Source organism: Hylobates moloch, unplaced genomic scaffold (assembly GCF_009828535.3).
Source record: "Hylobates moloch isolate HMO894 unplaced genomic scaffold, HMol_V3 SCAFFOLD_5, whole genome shotgun sequence".
Taxonomy (NCBI): Eukaryota; Metazoa; Chordata; class Mammalia; order Primates; family Hylobatidae; genus Hylobates; species Hylobates moloch.
In genome coordinates this window covers 50125805-50151771 of record NW_026652280.1, presented here as the reverse complement: position 1 = coordinate 50151771, position 25967 = coordinate 50125805, and the positions used below count along the sequence as shown (strand labels likewise).

The window sequence follows — 25967 nt, the reverse complement described above, 5'->3', positions numbered from 1 at the left end:
GTGTATTTAAGGTTCAACCATCTGGCCCTTCTTTGAGTTTTATGCTTTTTGTGGTTCTTATGTGCTTGCACAGTAATAAGTTTGTATGCCTTTTCTCCTGTTCATCTGTCTATTGTCAATTAAAGTGGACTCAATTAGTGAACTTTCAGAGGGTAATTCTGAACTTCCCTACAGTTATATTTACAATGTTGAACAAATATTTCTTTGAAACCTTTTAAATTTATATATAGCTAGTGACAGAACTAACTTTTTTGGTTAAAATACAATGTACATTTAGTGAAAAGAAAGTGTTTTAATATACATGTATAGTATTTTTTCTCATACACCTAAGGATTTTTATTCATAAACATTTACTTCTTTCATCATAAGTTTTTAATCTCCATTCATATTTTATTCAGCAGGTGGGAGCATTCTTCAAGTTTCAAAGAGGAGTTTATAAAATGGGCACCTTAGTGGGAAGGCATGCAGTGTAGTTCAAGATTCAACCAGCTGTGAAAAATAAATAAATGGTAAGAATATATTTTGCAAAGCAATGAGCACTTAGACATAAATATATATCTGTTTATACTAGTTCAGTTCTAGTATAAACAGATATATTTTATGGGTGACTGGCTTTCAACCTCAGTTTTCACCTAAAATTGGGTGGGATGCTTATACAGATACTGATAAAAACATATTCGTTGAGTCTCATCTTTGCACACAATGAAATGAGAAGATCCTCAGAAGGAAATGAGATCAGATTTTGGTTATCATTACAAATATTTGTATTCATGAGTACTGGATAAATGTAGAGGGGAAAATAAAAAACATATTCTTTAAGTGACTAGATTTAAAACATAGTGAAACTTATTCAAATGACTTCAATTTCACCATGGTTTTTTGAAGTAGAAAATGAATGATTTATACGAAAGCAAAGAATTCATGGAATGCAGACGAAGGACTGAGCTGAAAAGGAAATACATTTTAGCTCAATACTGATTATAAATCATCCCTGATGTTACTTATGTCTAAGCTAGTGACTATAACATTAATTGAATAACACTTATTATAGAGTAATGTTTGCTATTACAGATCCACCTTAGATTCTGTACAAGGAAAAACAGTTATGGAAAGTCAGAATGATCTCAATTTAAGGTCTCATAGCATAAGCCTGTCCTGAAGATCTAATTGAACTCTCAACTTAATAAATAAGAACTAATATTATTTAATTTCATATGTGTTAACTGAGTTCAACTCCCAACATGTAAGTTCTCCAGTCACATTGACTTATTTTCAGTATAATCAGGATACTATTAAAGATTAATATGGCTAGAATTATATAAATGATATATAGAATGATATATAAATGAATAAAAGAATGTCATGCTGGAATCCCCACGAAGAACCTATATATAGGCAGAATGAGACAATCCTGCAAAATAACACTTGGCTCTGTAAATTAGACATGTCTGCAATTTTCTTCTTTTGTCTATTCTCAGAACTATAAAATTATTATCATCAAGTTCCTGCCATGATCTTCTGCAGCACATAATCCAAAAAATATATACACATTACTTTTTGTTATTCCTTTATGCCAAACTATGTGGCCAAAAAGCAAATCAATTTGGAGTGGAAAATGGTCCATATGCATCTCAATAAAAGCAATTTTATATTTTTGTATAACAGTTATACCTTCTTCTAATGATGAGATAAAGTATGTGTGAGGCAAGGTAGCATTTGAAATAAATTGTCTGCCGTATGAATTATAGGGAGAATGTGCAGTACTTTCTATTAAATAGTAGTTATCATTAACTAGAATTGATAGTTTGCAATAAAAATGTATTATGTTCTGTCCATTCACCATGTACTGTGCCAATATCTTCTCTTTCATTGTCAATTTCATTTTCTGTGAAACTTATAAAATAATTTTTAAGCAAATTTTTTCTCCCAATATTACAAATGGAGAAAATACTACGGAAAAAATACTATTCTCAAATGTTTTGAAAATGGCTGGTATACATTCAAATGCTTCACTTCATCTGATAATTGCCCATGACTAAACATCCATACATGAATATACTAATGCTTAACTATTTTCAGAAAGTAAAATTAGCTGTCATACAAGCTTGATCTCTCAGTATAGGTGATTTTAATTTTCTAATAATGCATCCAATTGGCTAGTAACACATTTTGATAACGTGCTATTGGTGGATCAGTATTTTTAGATGCTTAATAAATGTTTTTGTCATAGAAACTAACTACTCATATAAATCAGAGCAAAGTATAGCCACTAAAATATGATGAATAAACAAGAATGGCTGCCCTATTCCACTGGAGATGGTTTAGAGACATTAGTGACTCTCGGAACTCACCTTAGGAGTGACAAATACTTGGGTAGACTGGAAAGAACTGTGTGGCACTGGTAGAATTAGAAACATCAGTATGAGCTCATCTATAGCTTAATAGGAACACAGATACATAGATATGGGAATAATAATATCTATATATGTGTATCTATGTGTGCATGTAAACATGGGTGAGTATACATATGTAGATTTGCTAGCTCAGTTCACAAGTGGCACCTCTGTCTCAATGAGCATACTCTGAACTTTGATAGGAGTTTCTAAATTGCATTCTCAAATAAAGGGAATCAGGGCTTTTTGCACAAAGGTCTGATTCTATAGTGGGACAGGAGAATATAAAATGACACTGTTGCATCTTGTAGTACCAGAAAGCAAGGAAGCACTCAAAACATGAAAGGACTGAGGCACATCAATGAGGCACAGAAGCCAACCTGAAATGACTCCTAGTGGCCACAGTGGGGACAATTAGAGACAAAAAGTAAGTCAAGTATCTTGGGATTATAATTCAAAGTGTAAAATAAATATGCATGAGAACACATTTATATAATAAGTTATTAAATATATAAGAGGACATTAAATAATTACTGCTTTACTCTCCGGAAGGAGGAGCAGGACTTAGTGGCACGTTTTCAACTAATAAAGTGTACAAAGGGAGAGAAAAGTAATTTTAGAGTGGAGCTATTTTAACCAAGTGAACAATTTAAACATCATGAGTGATTAATCATATTTATTTGTTGCATATATTCCCTTGAAAATGATGTGATAGAGAAGAGTACCTGTAATCTTCAAAACTGTGCAGGTCATGAAAAATGAAGAGACAATGGTTAAATGCAATGTGGTATTCTGGATTGGATCCTGGCACAGTCAGAAAACAAATGAAATCCAAACAATATGGAGTTTAGTTTATAATAATGTAAACTGTTATTTGACCAGTTTTGACAAATATGTCATGATAATAGAAAATACAGACATTGAGGAGAATTGGGTGAATGGTATACTGGAACCCAGTACTATTGTTACAATTAAAAAAAAATCTAAAATCGCTCTAAAATTTTAAAAGTGTATTAAATACAAATGTATCTTTTATATAATCAAGACTTTTATTTTGGAAGGCAACTTAAAGTTGTTTTGCATGCAAACATAATAATTAAGGATTCAAATATGATTGAATTTTAAGTCACTGATAAAATGAAATGAATAATGGCTAGACATCTAGAACCTGTGTCTATTATGTAAAATTGGGCTCTAAACTTTATCTAGGCTGGCCTCTGTTTTTTCATTCATAAAACTGTGAAAATATAAACACTAGTTGCTTTGTAAAGTTCTTCCTAGTTTACTCATCTTATAAAACATGATACTTAGTATTTGGTCTTTTTATAATAAGTACTAAATTATTATTAAAATTAATCATGTACATGCAGTTTGACATGTGCATAATGCACTTATTTCCAATTGTGTAGAAGATAGAAACATTTATTTTGTTGTTTTGTAGCGTGTAAATAATTTGCAGCCATGGGAAATTGCATTAATGTAATTATGGGGCAGGATGGTGATTTTTAAGAAAATTAAATACTTTATGTTACTACATTCTGTTTTTTTTTTGAAAAATATATTGTAAAAATGTTAATTATTTTCTACATAATCATCAAATGAGAAAAAAACTCAAATGCTACCTGATAGATCTTTCAAAAGATTGGGGATTTATTTTAAAAGTAAAGCAAATACATTTTTGACTATTTCATTTCCCCAATAGAGTTAATTTTTTCCTCAACCTAATCTGCATAGTGTGTGTGTGTGTGTGTGTGTGTGTGTGATACAGAGAGTAAACTAAACATAGAATATTTAATCTTACTGAAACAGTCAAATTTATTTGAACATTTATTCCATGTAAAATGATACATTCTGATAATATATTATTCATATATATGGAAACACAACTTTATGTATATTTTACCAATGCCCTGAACATTGAAAGAGACTTTGATGTCACTTCTGGGTGTGAAAGGAAATTTGGAAAATGCATTTTTGCAACCTTCATATTGAAATTTCTGTGAAATGGTTTTTGTTTGCTTGTTCTTTGTTTTGAGACAGGGTCTCATTTTGAGACAGGGTCACCCAGGTTGGAGTGCAGTGGCATGATCACAGATCACTGCAACCTCAACCTTCCGCTCAGACGAGCCTCCCACCTCAGCCTCCTGAGTAGCTGGGACCACAGATGAGCACCATCACACCTAGCTAATTTTAAAATTTTTGTAAAGACAAGGTTTTCATATGTTGCCAAGGCTACATTGAGTTGTCACTTGAACTCCTGGGTTCAAGTGATCCTCCCGCCTGTGCCTCGCAAAGTGCTGTGATTACAGGTTTGAGTCACTGCACCTGGTCCTGGTGAAATGTTGACAGCTTATAGGGACAACACAATATTTGAAATCAGAGCTTCCCTAGATTATCCAGAACCAATAAATTATCTGTGCAAACTCTTTCTTTCTTACATCCTGAGGAAATTTATTTAAGGTTATTTTTTCAGGCTTTTCTGTAAAATAACCATTTGCAGTTTGGAAAAAAACAGAATGCTTATTTTTGTGGGCTCCATATAACATCAAGAGTGGATTAGTAATGAAGATATCATTTATATCAACATGACATTGACACAGAGAAAAAAAAACATGAAAAACTCAGCTTCAAACTCAGAAACCAGTTACCCTCTAAAAAAAAACAGATTCTAAGATTTGACCTGCTAGCCCCCTTTTAGCAGTTTCTTTGTTGGTGTCTTCTCATCTTTCTGGCTTCTGCACATCAGAGTGGTCCACAGCTCAGTCATTAAAATGAAAATATATGAGTTTTTCATCTCCTTTTACTCCCTAGGTGATCACACCCAAACCCATTTTTAGAAATCTAAAGACTGATGGTCCCAAATTTCTGTCTCCAACTGTGTCATTTTCTCCTGAACTCCATATACATATATCCCAATTGCTTACTTGACATCTCCATTTGGATATTTAATAGACTTTCTGAAGTTAACACACCCAAAATCAAACTCCTCACCTTCCTTCAAAACCTCACTTTCCTAGCAATTTTCCTTATCTTGGTGGATGCCAGACATCTTTGTAAGATGCTTAGATTAAAAACTTGATGTCATCTTTGACTCACTTATTTCTCCCATTTCTTACACCTAATATTGCAGAAAATTCTCTTGGCTGTGCCTTAAAAATATATCCAGACTCGAATCGCTTTTCCCTATCTCCAGGTTTACCACTCTGCCCCAAGCCATTGTCATTTCTTATGTGGGTTATTGCAATAGCTTCCACTCTTGTTCCTTTTCAGTTGGCACTCAATAAAGCTGAAGAGCTACCCAATTCATCTTCTGCTACTGCCCCTACTGGCCAACAGGCTCCAGCCGCACTGTCCTCCTCCCTATTCTTCAAAAACACAATGCCCCCTAAATGTCCAATGTCCCACATTAATTCCTCAAATGCAATCAATAATTTCTGTTTTCATCTAGCTTACTTCATTTCCATTCAGCTAAGTCTTTCCTACAATTTAAGTTCAAATTACTTTGTAAATATCTGTTTCAAGCACATGTGACATTCTCCAACTTCCTGCCACTTGCTGCTGTCTGGCCTGAAACAGTCTCCCCAAGATATCTTCACAACTCACTCATGCGCCTTTCTCAGGTCTCTAGTTAAACACCACTTCCTAAAAGAGGCCTTCCCTGATTGCCCTATACAAAATTGCAATACCTGCCATGCTTGTCTGCTTTTTTTTTTCTTCAGTACTTATCACAGTGCAAAATAGCATACATTTTCCTGATTTCTTTTGTTAATTTATGTTATCCTCCCAAGAATATAATTTGCTTCCAGCAGGTAGGGATTGTTTATGTTTACTCATTGCTTTATCACCAGTATTTAAAACAATCTCCATCACATAATAAAATGCAACAAATAAATGATGAACATATAGGTTGACTGAATCCAAAGGGGATATTTTGGAGGCATAAAAGGATTAGAATATGTGAACAGAATATTCTATGAAATAGGACACTGGAAATGTTGCCCAGTTGAATACCATGGTTAGCCTGTTTCATTTGTAGAGAGTAAAACACAGGGTTGGGAATCCTTTCATTTTTGTTTGATTTATATTTGGGTTGATTCAAATCCTTTAATTTTTATTTCTGAGCCCTAAACTCTCAGAAAGGCATGTTGGAGAATTTCTTGTCTAATTTTATAAAAATAAAATGAATATCTTTGAGAAACCTAGATATCTTGTTTCACACTAATTGCCTGATTTAGTATTCAGGTTGGATCAAGAGGCTTTCTGGAAAATGGGTCAAAAAGGATAAATTAGTTTCATTACTAACAAGAATTCTTAACTAAGTAGCAGTTTTGCTTTAGGCTCAGTAATTAAATCTCCCTGATGTGATATTATGTTGCCTCTTTCTCTAGCCTTCTTCCTTTGCTAATTGCCCTTAATTTATTATTGATCACTGAAAATTTTTCTCTAACCTTCCTATCTCCTAAATCAATTCTCAAACCCAATCAATAATTCTGTTTTCAACTAGCTTTCTTTTTTCTACATTGCTAAGTCTTTCCCCAAATTAAAATGAAATTTCAAATTACCTTGTACAAATCTACAGACAAGTTAATACACTCACTGTATCATTTCAGGGGATAGAAGATGAATTGGGTAGATTCTTTTTCTCTGGTTAATTTTTCAAAAATATAGTATATAATGTATTTACTCTTGTTTTCAACAGTCTTCACTTCAACCTTTTATACTCTATAGTATAGTATATTTTATGTTGAATCTAATGAGACGGTAAAGAGTGTTTTCCATCAATTTTTGCTTAAAGAAAAATTTACATGAAAGAAGAGCTGTTAAAAGGACAATGGAAATATCTATTATGTATTAGTTTGTTTCACTCTGCCATAAAGAAACACCTGAGACTGGGCAATTTATGAAGAAAAGAGGTTTAATTGACTCACACATCCGCATGGCTGAAGAGGTCTCAGGAAACATACAATTATGGTGAAAGGGAAGCAGGCACATCTTACATGGTGGCAGGCAAGGGACAGTGTGTGAAGGAGGAACTGTCGAACACTTACGAAACCATCAGATCTTGTGAGAACTCACTCATTATCCTGAGAAAAGCATGGGGGAAACTGCCCCCATGATCCAATCACCTCCCTCCCTTAGGATTACGGGTCCCTCCCTCAACACATGGAGATTCCAATTCGAGGTGAGATTTTGATGGGGACACACAGCCAAGCCATATCACACAGTTACTCAAATATTTTGATTGACATGTACATATATCAGTTAATTTTGGAAATACGTATAAGCACATGTGTACATATGGATTATCTCTAACAATCAATTGAAAATCAGTACATCATGAATGAAAGACAGTGAACAGTAAACTCTACATGAAAAACTTCTGCCATTCACTGGATGTCTTATTATAAATAAGATTTCTATTAGCACTGATGCCATATTATTTCATTCTATCTTAATTTATTTATCGTTTTTATTTTGAATCCTTATCTAGCCATATAAAGATAAAATTAAAAGCTACTTTGGTGACATTTTTGTATAACACTTTCATTTGTAGATGAAACAAGGAAACTGAGATCAGTAATCTTGATTCTCCTAGGTGGAATTTACTTTCAGTAGCAGAAATGTCTATACCATATATATTTTTATTGCTGTCCAATATTACGTTCTCTATACCACACAGAACCTCTAACTTGCCTTCCAGTACAAAATGGAGAAGACACAAGTTCATCCTTCTTTCCCAATATATATTTTGCAGCATTTAAAATATTTGGCATAGTATTTTATCACTGTATAATCTTTTGTATAACCATAACATTGTATTTGTCCATCGTACGTCTTGGTTAGTGTCAAATGTAAATATGATTTATACTAAAGAACCATCAAATCCTACACTGAAATCTTGTAGAATTGCAGAGTACGTCATATCTTAAACAATAATATTAAACATGGAGTAACAATACCACACATTACATATTCAGATAGTGTGCATATCTTAAAATCATTTTGAGAAATTGAATACTTGATTTTAAAAGTAAAAAGAGTCCAATTAATACATAATTATAATAAAATAACTGAGTTGTATCTCAGTTAACAATTTAAATGTCATTTTAGTGATATGAGAAATATTTTAAATTGCTACCCTTGCTCTGTAAAATAAGAAATGCATGAAATTTGTATATCATGCTAAATAAAATTTCCAAAGACGGGCTAATGCAGTAATATGCAAATAAAATTTTGATACATAAAATATTTATTGATAGAAAATATTCCATTCCAAAAATATGTGGAATAGATCTTTAATTCCCTATAAACATTGTGGTTCACTATAACCTTTGCATGAACTTTGTGAGATAATTATGGTCTAAACAGTACACAAATGGAGAAATGGTATCCCCTCAGGTATATTTGCTGTCATAACAAAATGTCTTCCAAACTCGAGTTTTAAAATGATTGTCTCAATTTATACCTTACTCTGTTTAAATTATTGCACACTCCACATTTTAAAAGAATAGATTTGCTTCTGCTTCAAAATCATGAAAGAGGAATATGAGAAATAACCTACCTGTCAAGTGTTAGGTGTATCTTTTGTTCTTATTGGCATTCATACACTGTAATGCATTCCGATGCTTTCTGAAGGATGGTGTATATGCTACTGTGTTATCCCTACCTTCAAAATGTTGAAGGGCAGAGTACAAGACAAGTTCCATGCATAAGGAACTGATTAATATAATTATTTCTCAGGTTGGCATAATATATTTATACAAAATAATTTTGGATACAGAATGAATTAAAAATTAAAATGCAAAACATGTAAACAAAATCATTTTTTAAAAAATGATTTCTCTCATTCTCCATCTGCCCAACAACTCCACATAGCCCAGGCCACCCACAATTACTAGCTTCCTTCCAACATTTTTTTCAGGTAAGTATTCTTTTTTTTTTTGCCTTAGTAGCATATTATATAAACTCTTCTGCTCCTTTATTTTTCACTTAATAACAATAATTTTTGTAAGCAAGTCTCATTTTCTAATAGCTATATAGAATTGCAGCTTGTATATGTACTATAATTATTTAGCTAGTTCTCTTTGATGAGGTTTGGCAGTTTAATTTACCTCTATTTGATTCTGGGCCAGCCTTTGTTGTTTGCTTTCCTGGAATAGAATGAGGTAGAAGTGACTGTATGTGACTTCTGAGGCTCCATTAGAAGAACACAGTTTTCTCCTCTCATCTTCCTCTTCTCTTTTCTCTCCTCTCCATATTTCTCTCTCCCTTGCTGTTGTGCTTGCTTTTCATTTGCCTTTGAATCTCTAAAAATATATTTAGGAAGAAAATTTACTGGAAAACTTCAAGGAAAGAAAGATTTCCTACATGCAATATCTACAGTAGGAAGAATCTATTTTTGAGCAATTTGCCTCAATACTTACAAGGTGTTATGCTTGTAAATTTTTCTTATGTGTAATTTGTTTTTTCTGAAACATCTCATTACACTTGCTAAAATATTTAACTATAGATTTATTACCTGAATTCATTCAGGAAAAAAGGAAAATGTTAATATTATATCTAATTTATTTAGGTAGAACTTGAGGAGAATTAAACAAAGACATGAAACAGAAGACAAATTGATCAAACAAAGGGATTGACTAGTTTAAAAAACATAAAGCTGAAGAGTTGAGAAGTGTTTGATGAATAAAGTTTGTGAATCAATACACTTGTCAAAAGAGACTATGGAAAAGCCGAGTTGTAATTAACATAATGTACAATGCTAGTTTTGAAACAAATGCACCTGAAGAAGCCACAGAATTTCTTGAATATATTCTCATTATCCTAAAAATGATAATTAAGTACTCCTTCCAATTAGTACCTAACATAATATAATGCTATTTGGTAATGTATCTTATGCTTAAAATAAAAAAGGTATATTTTCTTTGCAAATGTTATTAAACAAGCAAAAGATTAAGAAAAGTGAAAACAGTAGCCAAAATATGTAGTCAACTTTATCTTGAAAGATTACTGCTTGTCTTTTTTGGGAGACGAAATGCTTTTACAGTGGCGAGATACAATTCTCCTGCCTCTCTTGGAATCGTCACTGCTCATTTAAACTACATGCTTGATAACTTTTTCAACTTATCTGAAGGGTACTTCTGTTACAAAGTGATACACTGAGGCAAAATCAATCTTCCTAATGTTGAGGTGACTGTGCCACCTCAGTTGGCGTTACAGGTTATTTAGCATAAACATATGTGTTCTCATTAAGCGTCATCTCTCCTGAAAACACTATGACTCACCAGTGAAATAAATTTTGTCTATAAACCTGGAACTAATTCTCTGGTGTACTCTCTGTATGTCTAGTTGTAAAACTGCACAAATGTCACTAATAAAATAAAATTACGCATAAAGAACACATATAGTAATGTATATATATTTTTCCTTAACAATATATTACATAATCTGTCATAGAGCAAAGAAGCTGTTTGGCCTTGAGTGTTTTTCTCCCTTAGAAGATACCTCAGACAACATGTAAATTTCATTCACTGACATAAATATGAGTCTCTCAGTAAAACAGTTTATAATTCATATTTTTCTATTACCAGTTTCCTCTGTTGTTCAAAATTTTGTGTAAAGAAAGCCAAGATTGTAGATTTGGGATAACCATTGACTGAAATCTGTAATCTTAGCTTATTTATTGAAAGGTCATTTTACTTAATGGTATCCATAAACTACACAATTAATTCCATATACGTAGCTTTCTCACAAATTTAACTATAAGAAATAAAATAGAAAACTAGACAAGAGTAGGAATGGAACACTGAAGATATGCACATGCTACTATATATTATTCCACATTTACATTCTTAATCATTGTCATGATTTTCAATCTTGAAAAAGAACTATAATCAAGAATAACATATTGCACATTTCTAGTAATATATGTTACACATGTTACCTTAACCAATTTAGTAATTTCCATTAAATGTTTACCAGAATTTATTGAATTACTTTGCATTTTAAACATGTAATTTTATTCTACTTAAGATTTTTGCATTTTTGTAATTTATGTATGTGAAAATCTTTAAAATAACTTCCTGAAAATGGATATCTTTTTAGATATAATAGATAAATTTCAACCACACTTTCATATCTATAATATTTGCAGCAAAAAAATGTAAAAATTATGCTAATTCAATCTGAAGCAATGTAACTAATTTAAAGCATTAATCAGTTTGAAAAGAATTTCCAATATATTTTAAATGTTCTTTTTATTGTGCTTTAAATTCCTTAGGAATGCCTAAGTGACTAGTTAAATAATGCTTGTTTAATTGTCAATGAAATACGCATGTAAGTTAGAATCAAAAGCATGAAGACCCTGCCAGCTATACCTGCTGTTACTTAGGTAAAACACTAGTGACTAAGTGTAAGATGTTGTTTTAGTCATTTCAGGCTGTTATACTAAAATACCAGAGATTTGGTGGTTTAACAACAAACGTTTATTCCACAGAGTTATGGAGGCCGGGAAGTCCAAGATCAAGGTGCTGGTCGATTCCTGCTAAGTGCCCTCTTCTTGATTTTTAGACTGATGGCTTCTAACTGTACCATACATGACAGTAAGAGAGACTTCCAGTCTCTCTTTTCTTATAAGGACAGTAATTCTATTATCAGGTTTCTGCCCTCATGACCTCATCTAAAACCTAATTACCCCTAAAGATTCAGTCTCCTAAAATACCATCCCACTGGGGGTTAGGGCTTCAACATACAAATTTTGGAGGGGACATATACAAATTTTGGAGTGGCCACATCACAAATTTTGGAGAAGACACAAACAGATTTCACTAAAATCAGAAGAAAGTTTTTTAAGGGAACGAACATCATTCGTGGCTTGATTCCGGCGAAAGAGACAAAGTAATCTGGAAAAAAAAAATTGCAGCTTCCAGTAATCTTTCCGCTACACATTTTAATATAATCCTTGGTGGGTCAATGATCATTCAAGAATTAATATTTAAGACAAGTTCTGTGAGAGGATGTTGACCCATCAAGACAGCGAACGACATAATACCATATAACCTAACATTTTGTGAGTATAAAAAAGGTCAAATGAAACTAAGCATCTAGATTTAATTTGTCATATTTTCTGGTTATTTCCTTCTCTTAATTAGGTATATTTACAATCTTGTACTAAAATTAGTGCAAATGGATTTAGTCCTGCACATCTTTGCCTTTTGGATTATTAGACATTTCGAGTATTACTAGGCAATTCTAGAGGAATAAATTATTTATCTACCCCCTAATTCTTCACTAGTGACATAGGAACACTCAGGAAAAAAACCTCTTAGAACTTTTATATTTATGCATACGCATTTAAATTTTCATTAGGATGGGTTTTTAAACTGTGGTCAAATAAATTTAAATATGTGCATTAGTGTCTCTTTTTTACCATTAAAAATCTACCTTTAAAGATACACAACAAAAATATACCTTATCCTATATAATATTAGACATTTTGGATATTTATGGCCAGAGTTGTTTTTCATGCAATTCAAATGATTACTGGTTTGATAAAAGATGGAAATAATCAATTCTCAAGCCTAATGAATACGATCTTTTGAAACAAAAAAGTAAAATACAGAGAATTGGAAAGCATATTTAACCTCAGTAATTATCAAAGAAAGATAAATTTAAAAATAACAATTTATGTATCTAACTGGCAAAGAGTAGGTAAAATAAATGCACACATTCTAGTGATAGAAATATATAGTGCCATTATTGTGAATATAAGTTTCAGGATATATATATAAAATATATTAATATATTTTGATGCCACATGATTATTTCTACCTTAATGAAATAATATGATATGGGTTATAATATTTCAAAAATTGGAATTGTCTAAATGTCTGCCCTTAAAAAATTATTTAATAGATTATATATATATATCAATAAGATATATTGATTCTTAGCAGCTTCAGAATATTCTGAAGCTGCTAAGAATCTCATTTTAAGTCATGAATGACAGGGAAATGCTTTTGATAATTGTTTTTGATAAACAGAAAATTACTTTACAAAACCCTCTCCCTGACTGTATGTGTGTATACAAATTCATATGTATATACTACATATATGTCTATACTATATATAGTATATTTTGAGTATTCATATACGTACATGTATATATTTATATATAAATATTATATATTTACAAAAATAAATAAGTTTATATATGTAATGTGCATATATATATGCCCTCATTGATGGTTACTGAATCCTACTGTTGGAATATTGTTGCATTTGCTTCAGTGATCCTTTTATGACTGGTATTCTCAGAGCAAACGTCATTCACAAAGAGAGTGTTTTGCTAAATCAATGTCACACAGTTATTTAAATTCTTTCTCACTTATGTGTTCAAAATCACATGGAAATTATCAGCAAAAATTATTTTAAAAAATCTATCGCTTGACAACTTACTAAATTTTGATATAAATTTGTTAAAAACAACTGAACCAACATGCAAACTATGTTTTATTGAGTCATTTAGAGGCATTTATTTTTACAATTTCTGAAAAGCATGCAAATTGCTTTACCGACTTCTCAAATGTCTATTACTTATACCTGTTTTTCTTTTCACTTAGAGGTACCTCTTTTGAATGAATATACTAAGAAAAAGGTAGAAAAAATGAAGCACAGTGTTAATTTCAATACATCTTTGGCAATACAATATTTTAAATACAACTTCATTGACTTTAATATGTTAGTCAACGACAACGACATTCAGATTTCATTTATTCAATTTATGAAAGTGTGTGTTTTCTTTTTAGCAAAGTTTATCTCGATGTCAAATGAATTAGTGAAATCAGACATGCTTTTTCTTAGAAATAGTACAACTTCATTTTCTTCAATTTATGTAAACATAGCAAAACCTTTAGAGGTATATTATGAAAAACATTTGGAAAAAATAACTGAATACTTAGAAAAGATTAAATAGTAATATTTTATGAAAGGTTAACATCCAATGATGAAGATGTAATTAATATATCCACTTATATAAGTTATAAAAAGAAGATACTAGTCTTTCCCATTTAATGAGCAATGATGTAATTTTTTAAAAATTGTGCTATTTGTGAAGTATAAAATGCGTGGTATTATTAGTTAAACATATACAAATGTGCTGTTTTTCTTTGGGGAAATACTAATAATCATTGCTAAAGCAATAAGAGACAACTCCACTAAATTCTCATCTCACTATCAAATTTTCCCTATGAATTCAATGAAAGTTAAAATACATACGGCTAAGACAAATTGGTTTGGCAGTTAGCATGTGATTCTATTTTTAGTTAACAGTAGGTGAAAAATGTTTAATATTTATAAGATAGAAGAAGAGGATTAACTGTAATTACAATCCATATTTTATAATATGGTTTGATCAAATATATTTTAACTATATTTTTACATAATGTACAGGAATTTCATAAGAAAGCATGTAAAAAATTATTGGCAGATTTTGTCAATTACAAAATTTTAAAAAATTGTCATTGGAAGTATTCCAGTGACAATTAAATATAGTATCATTAAAGTGTTTTTCCTTCTAACTAATTATGGCCCTAGGGATGAGAATAACTGAAAAGAAATATTGCTTACATTGGAATCAATGCAGTGAGCCACACTTTGATGTTCAGTAATTCTTATCAGTGTTTTTTCTGCTTTGTTCTCAGAAGACTTTCCCACATAAAATCTCCTTCTTTGATGAACACGGGATGTGTAAGAGATCCACTCATTAGATGAAAATTGCCATCAGCTTCACAAAAAACGCACCAGATGTATCCAATTTTAGAAGATTCCCACAAAGGTCCTGATCCCCTATTTATTTATTTATTTATTTATTTATTTATTTATTTATTTATTGGCCATGCTCCACCCTTAACAGAAATGTGTATGACAGTGAAATATAAAAAACCTACAAGGAATTTAAATACTTTCATTATTTTTTAAAGGAAAATATATTTCAGTAATTTATTTTGTTTTGGCTATAGAGTTTTTACTTCCACAGACAATGAATCACATATGTTTTAGGCATATATCTGTCTGTAAGTCTGCATGTCATAGCCTAAATATACAGAAACATTTCTGTTAACATGGTCCATCTTCACTCAGACTCCCTGTACTTGCCTCGCTTAACCAACTGTTCTCAGTTCTTCTCAGGTATAAGATTCTACTCTAGCTTTCCATAGGATAGTATAAAAGTAGCCAAGAGCAGACAGCTATAATTTTCCAGCTTTACTTAAGATTATGTTGTGGTCCAGATCAGCTTGTGTTGACTGAATTATCGTTTCCTGACTTAATGTCTGACCTCTCGATGACACTTTCTATCTGACTTAGATAGCATTTTTTTAGTTTTCCTTATCATTGAACTAAGTATCTTATATTTTGCTTGCTGTTTCAAGTTCATTTACCAAATAAGAGTATTTTCTGATTTTTCTAAAATCTTTTATCTAGCATGTACTGTCTTACAAGAGTGAAATAATAAATGGCCATAAATGATAATGAATGCAGGGTAAGGCCAAGAACTTCACTGTATGGAAGTCTTAAGGCTTTATATATATTTCCCCAAATATTATCTATGACATTTGACCTTCTGGAATTATCTTTTCAGGTCTCCTTGGAATTATTTCCAGATTCATGTTTTATACTTACAAATTCCTAGTCTCCTTAAATCTGGGAATTTAACTATTTTTTTTTTCACTTAGCTAAATCATTACACTTGTAAGAATCCTCTTCAGTGAAATATCTATTTGTCCAAACCCTCTCTTGTCTGCCCATAAGTTGTCTGTAGTACAATTTCCTTGGAACTTCCATTTATGAGAAATTGAACAAGACATTTTAAAATATCAAAATTATGGCTTCTTAAGTTTCCCATTTAAAAATGCTTTCTTCACTCTACAATGTTATAATAGGTTTCATAACAAATAATATTATTCATTTTTATTAATTCTACCAAGATAATCATTTGACTTGTTAGTGACCAATATATGTATATTTGGAATCACTAATGAATTCTAATTATAAAGAGCACTCAAAATGGTACTTTAATAACACTTTGGGAAAACAGTAAATTATAGTGATGACCCAGGCTAGATTTTTAACTGGTGATGAAATTATCACAATTTTATCCTTGCTTATTCTTGAAATCCTCAGGTGTCTCTCATCTGATTTTAGTAATCTTTTATACAAGTCACAGAGATTTAGAAAAAAAATATATTCCAGAGAAACTATAAATATTTTCTGTGATGTAAGATTTATAGAAAATTGTAATTTGACATGAACATGTACAAAGAATTCTCCATGAGGAAATGAATTTATTTTATCAATACTTAACAAGTATTGCAAAACATGGCATTAAAGCCACTTATTTACTCAGAAGCATTTGATCTAAACATTACAATAAAATAATTTTGCAATAATTCTTTGTAGTTGATCTCAGTTTAGATTTTCAAAAGAAGTGAGAGAAAGTATTTGCTACTTAAATTTCTTTTTATCACAAAGACCAAAACATTATCTCAATTTAACTAAAATTTAATTAGTCAAACTGATGGAATTATAATCATCAAATATAATAAGCAGCCTGAAAAGTGTTTATATTCTCTGGGGAAAATATAGTTTAAGAATAGTTTAGTTAAAGCTACTATTTTCATGTTCTAAAGATACACAATGAGGTGATGTCAAAAAAATCCAGCTCTCATTCAATTTTTCCATTTGGTTTTAGGATGTAATATGATACCATGTTAAATTTTACAGATTAAAAAATCATCTTTAACTCCTCCTCAATTCCTATTTTCTCTTCACCAAATGCAGTTTTAGGGGGGTCAAATATTTAAAATTTTAACATAAGAACTGCAGAAAATAAGTTATGTCATCATTATAAGGAGGAACAACATAGTCTCATAAAATAGCCACAAAGACAATCCCATATAAACATATTTGGACTCAGTGTGTTTTTAGTTTGCTTGCTTTTACTTTGTGCTAATAGATCTAAACAGAAATGGTGCTTCACATTTCTAAATGAATTTGGATTAATTTAAGAAAAAAATTGTTAAGATATAAAATTTATATTGTAACTACTCATAAGGAGCAAATAATCTTGTAAGAGCAGAGAAACACAGACATTTAAGTTAAAAAAATTACTATAATAGTTTGGAGCCTGGAAGCTAAGAACAGAGAATAGATATTTTTAGTCACAATAGTGGGATGATATAGGAGTGGTCATGACTGCATGGGATTTTCATCCTGAAAAGATACTTGGGTTACAAGGTGAAAAACAACTTGAAAAAGCAACCAAGATGTCCTTCAGTAGGCGGATGGATAAATAAATTGTGCTATATTTGTATAATGAAATATTATTCAATGATAAAAAGAAATGTGATATCAAGCGATGTGAAGATATGGATAAAGTTTAAACATATATTGGTAAGTGAAAGAAGCCAGTCTGAAAAGATAATATATTCTACATTTCCATTTATATGACATTCTGGAAAAGGCAAAATCATAGAGATTGCAAATAAAACAGTGGCTGCAGAGATTCAGAGGAATTGAATAGTTGAAGCATAGGGGAGATTTTAGGGTGGTAAAATTTTCCATATAATATTGTAAGGGTGGATACATGATACTGTGTATTTTTTTCAAAATCCATATAACTTTATAGCACAGAGTGTCTTAATGTATACAATTTCTTAAAGTTATTTAACTGGTTAGGGGTTCCCAGAATGGGATGCAAACTGCAAAAAAAGGTATCTAACTTTACTACAAATATACAAAATCTTACTGGTGAGGTGAATGGAAGGAGGTGTGCTAAACTAAAACTTTACAAATTAGTGAGTCTGTAAAACTAAAGGGGGGAAACCATACACAATCACTGTACTCTAGTTGATAAAGTTTAATCCCAGGGGCAGGAGCTGACAATTCTTTTTTTTTTTTTTCGAGACTGAGTCTCGCTCTGTCCCCCAGGCTGGAGTGCAGTGGTGCGATCTTGGCTCACTGCAAGCTCCGCCTCCCGGGTTCACGCCATTCTCCTGTCTCAGCCTCCAGAGTAGCTGGGACTACAGGCACCCGCCACCACGCCTGGCTAATTTTTTGTATTTTTAGTAGAGACGGGGTTTCACCGTGGTCTCGATCTCCTGACCTAGTGATCCACCCACCTCGGCCTCCCAAAGTGCTGGGATTACAGGCAGGAGCTGACAATTCTTATGCTGCTATACCTGCATCTTGGGGTTGAACAATTGAATAAATGGATCATAGCTGATGGGAGCCAGGTTACACACTATTGCAGTGAGAATTTATAGGTAAGAAAGAGGAGGAGGCTTGAATTATCCACATGGTAATGGATTAGAGATGGAGACTCCAATTAGAACTCATGCTAAGATTATAATGCGCCATGGTACGTGTAGAAACATTTACAGATAGAAGTACACACACGAGGTAGTATAAACACATATATTGCCTTGCTCTGTTCACTGAGAGGGCCTAGAAGCTATGACATTACAGTAGCAAAAAACACCCTTAGACCCAGATGTTGATTTCTAACACCATTCTCCAATAAAAGGAAACAGGGAAATTTGGATTGTTAACCAACTGTGTCAAGAAATATATAAGATAGGCCTGGAACATCTTTTTTTTTTTTTTTTGAGACAAGGTCTCACTCTATCACCCAGGCTGGAATGCAGTAGGGTGATCTCAGCTCACTGAAACCTCCGCCTCCCAGGTTCAAGCGGTTCTCCTTACTCAGCCTCCCTAGTAGTTGAGATTAGAGGTGCCTGTCACAATGGCTGGCTAATTTTTGTAATTTTAGTAAAGATAGGGTTTCACCATGTTGGCCAGGCTGATCTCAAACTCCCGAACTCAGGTGATCATCCACCTCAGCCTCCCAAAGTGCTGGACTACAGGTGTTAGCCACTGCGCCTGGACTGGAACATCTTTTAATGACAGAGTAAGAAGTTCTCAAAGAAAAGACAATGATGGGTTATGTCAAAAGGACACAGTAGCCAACAGAAAGAGCTCCAGTGACCAAAGCTGGGATAATTTAAACAATAGCATTAATATAATAGTACATAGAGGCCAAATTATAAAATAAATACCCTTGAATCTATAGTGATAAAATAAACAATTAAATAAGAAAATGGACAAGAAGAGACAAATTTCACATGCAGAAGAATTACAAACAACGTATATAAAGACTCTACCCTAAACAAGTGGGAGCATTACTCTTCATTCTTTACATGTAGGCTGCACATGGCAACTTCCTTCCAAACAGCACAATATGAAAAAGGAGAAAGAAAAAGAATAATTCTACAGCAGAAAAATGAAACAAACACTAATTTAACCAGGTGACAATGGTTGACATAAACATTGATAAGTTTTGTTATTAATATGTGTCCTTGATATGATGGGATGAGACTGATATTTTGCCTCTGAGCATCCCCCTTGCCCAAAGGAAACATCACATAATCCCTGTATAAAGGTAATTGAAACATCAGACAAGTCCCAACTGAGAAATATTCCCCAAAATGCTGGAGCAGTACTCCTCAGAATTGTCAAGGTCATCGAAAGCAAGGAAATTCTCAGCAACTAGCACAGCTAAGAGGGATCTAAGGAGACTAAACACAATATGTTACCTTGAAACTAAAAAGGCAAAAAAAGGCAATTTGAACAAAGCATAGACTTCAGTTAATGATAATGTATCATTATTGGTTCATTGACTGTGACAATGTAATGTAACATATTAATAATTGAATAACCTGAAAGTGGAATATATACAAACTTTCTAAGTTCTTAAATTTATATATTTCAAGCATTTTTTTAAATTAAGGGGAATTAAGTAGATTTAGGAAGAATTATTTGGATTTCAGAGATAGGAGGCAAAGAGCATTAGGAAATATTGGTATATACAATATGGAGATTAGAAGAAACATAACTTGGATTTTCCAGCTTGGGCCAAGAATAGGAACTGTCTGACCACATTTCATGTGTGATGGGGCTATCTAAATGGAGATAGTGAATAGACAGTTCCTACCAGAGATACAAATTTTAAACTCCTGTACAATGAAATATGTAGAGAGTTTAGGAGTAAACCTTAATAAATTCTACATTTTGATGCTTGTATTGATCCTGCCATGAAAACTGAGGAGAGAGAAGGGATAATGGAAAACTCTGATTGTTGGTTGTCTCAGAAGGGAAGATAAAAGAGTATTTACAAAAAGAATCTAGTTAGCAGTAGTAACTGCTTTTAAGAATTCAAGTAAGTAAAAGACTGGAAAAACTGCTCACTGGATTAAGCTACAGGCACTAAAGAGACATTATGGCAGAATGATAGTGGAATTGTGAGAATGTCAGATAAGCTACTGGGAAAACTAGTTTACCTTAATCTTCACTTGAAGTTCCTAAACTACTTTCACCTCTTCACATACTATATACAAGCAATTACATGAAAAGACAGCAATAAAACCTGAATTGAGATAAGACAGGATTAGAGGCAGGATTTACCTAAAGTTTGCTGAGAATTCTTAGGGTTAAAAGTTCTTAAGAGATAGGATAATCTCCTAAAGTTACATTTACTCCCATGGCTTTAATTTTAGTGACTCACACTGATAATTTTTATAGTTCACTTACTCTTGAACTTTGACTCGCTTACATGTCTTGCTGATATGGCTAATTTAACATATCTGAATAATGATAAAATGAAAATGATATTTACTGCTTGTATTAGTCTGTTCTCAGGCTGCTAATAAAGACATACCCAACATGAGTAATTTATTAAAAAAAAAAAAAAGGTTTAATGGATTCACAGTTCCACAAGACTGGTGAGGCCTCACAATCATGGTGGAAGCCAAAGGAGGAGCAAAGGCACGTCTTACATGGAAGCAGGTGAGAGATCATGTGCAGGGGAACTGTGCTTTATATTAATAAAACCATCAGATGTCATGAGATGTATTCACTATGACAAGAACAGCATGGGAATAATACACCACCATGATTCAATTACCTCCCACCAGGTCCCTCCCATGACACGTGGGGATTATGGGAGCTACAATTCAAGATGAGATTTGGGTGGGGACTCAGTCAAACTATACCATGACTATTTATTGCTTGCTTCTGATATGGAAAACACTGAGTTGACATTAAGCATGTATTATTTGTTAGCCTCATGAATACTCTGTAGTGATAGCCTTTCCATTTTACAGATGCAAAATGTGCAGTTTAGAACATTCCCAAGATTTCAGAACTAGTAAATTTTATAACCAGAAGTCACATATGGTTACCTTCAAACTTGTCACTAGTTTGATGACACCATACTACATTCTAAAATAGAATATATCAGTTTATTGTCGCCAAACTTTTAGTTTCTCCTTCATTCCTTATATCAGTTAATAGCAGCTTCCTCAACCCACTCAGTTATGCCTGAAAAATGCCCAAGATTATCCTCTCTTATTTTCTTTTAAAACCAGCTGCTCAAAAAATACTGCTACTGATTTGAGAAAATATCTGCCGGTCTCCCCCTTACCTCAAGCCATTGATAGAATTGAGGTCACATTTTCTTTTACCTGAATTATATCAATAGCCTCCCTATTGGTCACTTTGTCTTTAATCTCCTCCACATACCTGATGCATTCTTCATAGAAATAAATGAAATCTGTATATGTGGGTCCCCTGGGGTTTCCAAGTTAAATTTCTCCATGGAATTCAGAAAAATAATTGATATCTCATAGCCCAACACAGACGGCTATCATCTGGCCCCTGTATAACATTCCAGCATTATATTTTATCATAGCCATATGGGACCTTTTCTTTAGCCATGGGAAACTGTTTTAAGTCCCATGAACATGCTGTGTTTTTCCATATATCTAGAGCATTGCTAATTCTTTTGCCTTAGCCTGAAATACCTTGTATTCCTTTCCTGTTTGTTAGTCAGCATAGCTTCCATTTTTCTTTAAAAAGTCAACCCAAAGATTATCTCAGATTCTTCTTTTCTGCTACTCCTATGTTGCATTCTCATATCAACTTGGCTGTGACAGTTGCTCAGACATTCATTGTGTTTGATCATCTTAGCAGTTTTGAGAAATGCTGGGCAGGTATTTTGTAAAATAGCTCTCATTTGGGATTTACCTGATGTTTTAATCATGATTAAACAGGGGTTATATTTTTATTGGGGGGAAAGAGAAAAACCACAGAGGTAAAGTGCATTCTCATTGTATCACATCAAAGGATTATGTTCCCATCTTCTGCATTGCTTTTACAACCTGCTCATAGCACAATTTTACCTTTTTAATTGATATCATTTTTACCTCATGTTCTTCTTTTGATTATGAATTCCCGAGGATAGGTTCTCCTAACACATGATAGCTGCTCAATTAATGTTCTGTTTCCTTGAATGAAAATTACAGTGAAAAGTTTTAGAAGGTGTTTCTGATATTATGAGAAGTTAGAAATTCCATAATAAGTAAATTGTTAAAGACAAATAATCAGAAATGATATCTTTTCCGCAAAAGTGTATACATATTTTCTATTGGATTACACAAGACAAAGGATATACAAGATAAAGAATAATAAAAAGTTCATTATCAAAGAAGAAATGATACAGATAATTTTAGTACCCTGTCATCTAGTGGTGACTGATAAAAGGCTCAAAGAGTTTTATTGTTTTAATGAACTTTGAAGGTGTTATTATATTCTAAGTTGCTTTGTTGACATAACAATTTGTATTTACATTTTGGTGTGTGTTTAAAACCAGTTACCTAGTAGAGTTGTCTTTTGGCATTAAAGTAAACAACAAATTTATTTTAAAAATCTTTCTGCTTGAGTCTAGAGTGAACCAATAATCCAGTTGAACCATTTTCTGTTTTAAAGTCTATAATTAGCAAAGTTGTGGGAAAAAAAGACAAAGGGATAAAAAACAATATTTCAAAGCAGAAATGAAAACTAAATGACAACTAAGATGTGCAAAGAAGCCATTTAAATAAAGAGAATTCTGAAAAATGTAAGACAAAAATTGCTAAACATAACCAGCTATTCAATGTAGAAGGCAAGCACAGAGTAAGCATCATTAGGTTCCTGGGCAGTTTAATTTTAATTTCAACTCAGAAAGGTTTTTAGGATGAACATGCTACAAAGAAATGCTCTAGAGTTCTCACTGGCTAGCAATGAGGACACTACCTTGACTAGCTTAGGAGTGAAAATTTAGAAAGAAACACATCTGAAATGAACCAATGATTTATGCCATGTAGTAGTTTCATACTAAGTATATATGTATGTGAAGGAATGGTAATTGTCACTCAGTATCCATATTGTTCTTCATTTTATAATGAAACACCCTCACATTTTAACAAGGTACACAACAGTCAGTTAGGAGACTACATTTACTCAGTCTCTTTTGAAAATTAAGGTGGAAAGTTTTAGAAGGTGTTCCTGATATACCTGTGACTAAGCTCTCGCAAGTCCAAGGTGAATTGTGAGCAACTGCTGTACCACACCCTTAACTGGGAAATTGACTGTTCCTACTGGAAACTGAACTGAAATTTAGTGCATAGGAACCAGTTCAGTTCCTATGAAATACCCCTAGAAGATGTCAGAAATCAGATGAAAAGAACTGAAGACTTGGTTACCTTGTGGTTCAGAGCAGCCTAACCACCAACACCTCCCCTTTTCCTCTGGATAGTTGTGCGGGAGAGGAAGATAAAGTTCTGTTTTATCTGAGCTATTAAAGCTGTAGGTCTTTTTGTTGCAGTAACTTAATTGATACACTAATTAATACGCAATGCAAATGTTGATTTTGATGCAGTTGTAGACTAATATGGTAACTTTCATAATGGCTGCCTGTTTAATTGAAGATGTGAAATTCTTGTTCTTTGCAAAAGACCAGTGTGGGCGTTTGTCATTGGTTATTGTGAAAAAAGAAAAAAAAGCTTGTAAACCTTAACAGAAATTCATTACAATTGTAGACATAGGTAACTTATGTCTACAATTACATAAAGGAACTGTTACAGTCTTGTTTTGGAAACAAACAAAAAAGGATCAGACTAGAAAATAACTCTTTCGCCCTCACCTTCTGAACACCTGCTATCTAGGGAGAATTTGTAAAGGCACAGGGACAGCACAGACTGCACCATCCTGATTACCTGCATCAGCCCCCAGTCTTGGTCATGCTTTTCTTCTCTTACCTTTTCCTATGTCGCTCTTAATTTTAACAAGTCATTAGGGCCATTTGATGACAGATATCCAAATATATCAAACATTATCTTAAGAGTTTTTTGGTTTTTTTGCTTGTTTGTGCGTTTGTTTTTTGAGACTGAGTCTCACACTGTTGCCCAGGCTGGAGTGCAGTGGCACAATCTCGGCTCACTGCAACCTCTGCCTCCTAGGTTCGAGATTCTCCTGCCTCAAGTCTTCTGCATAGCTGGGACTACAGGCACCCACCACTATGCCCTGATAATTTTTGTATTTTTAGTTGAAACAGGGTTTCACCATGTTGGCCAGGCTTATCTCGAACTCCTGACCTCAAGTGATCCGCCTGCCTTGGCCTCCTAAAGTGCTGGTATGACAGGCATGAGCCACCGTGCCTGGTCTCATGAGATAAATTTTATAGACTTAAAAAGATTTACTAATTCAGGAAAATTGAACAAGAAGCAGCAGGCTTTTGAGGTACAATGTTTCAGAAAATAAGACTGCCAATTATTTTCATGACACTGCAACATTGATCAAAATACATATTGAAAAACCTTTGAATAAAATAATCTTGGAAACGTAAAATTCAAAAATACTGTCATCTGTGCAACAGGAATTTGATGTAAGTAGACATTAAATTTTTAGTTAATTTGTTATACTCCTTGGTATTATCTGCTAATTTCCTTCTTAAGTGAGATATTTAACATAGCACATTTGTCCTTTTGTGATCTTAAATAATGAAATAGGCCAGTGTTCTGTGATTGAAATGCATTATTTTTCTGATGCTATTTGATTTTCCAGAAAATATGTATTGGTAAAGAAAACCTTTACACAATTGTGAAATAACTCTACCTGAGTTTTAACTGAGGTTCTAATATATTTTTCATCAGATGAGTTAGTAATAATATTCAACAATCAAATCAATAATAAGGAAATGTAATACATGGAAATATTGGCTTTATTTTATTAAAAAATCAGAAAACTTTTAGAAATAAATCTGTTCAGAAAGCTTCACTGAAGAAAATAATAGGTGTATTATTCATTGCAAAACAGAAGCTATTTGTTGATTACTGAGTAAAAAGTGGAGAGAACATATAGGGAATACACCTTAGAGAGCTTTGAATAAAAATTGACTCCTAGGACCATCTTCAAATATTGGATTTAGTTGGTATGGCGTGGACTTCACACACTGATTTATTGTAAAAGTTCCTTTTGTGGATTCTAACGTGTGGCTGGTTTGAGAAATAGCATTCTTGAATAATTTGGAATAATCTGTTATAAATACGTTCGAGTATGTGTGTATGTATGGTGGTGGGGAGAGGTGTAGTTTGCAGCTATTGTTTTTGTTGTTTGGCTTGGGCTGCTCAGCTGTTTGAATAA

The 25967-nt window shown here is 32.7% G+C and overlaps 1 long non-coding RNA gene across 1 annotated transcript in view; it reads right to left on the bottom strand.

Moving 5' to 3' along the window:
- Window positions 1–349: 349 nt before the first annotated feature.
- Window positions 350–25967, bottom strand: part of LOC131383422 (uncharacterized) — a 44558-nt gene continuing 18940 nt past the window's right edge. Inside the window, exons 2-4 of the long non-coding RNA XR_009213429.1 lie at window positions 22712–22792; window positions 9506–9700; window positions 350–489 (exon numbers count right to left, since the gene is read on the bottom strand). This is a non-coding gene — a long non-coding RNA (uncharacterized LOC131383422). The remainder of the gene's footprint in view (window positions 490–9505; window positions 9701–22711; window positions 22793–25967) is intronic.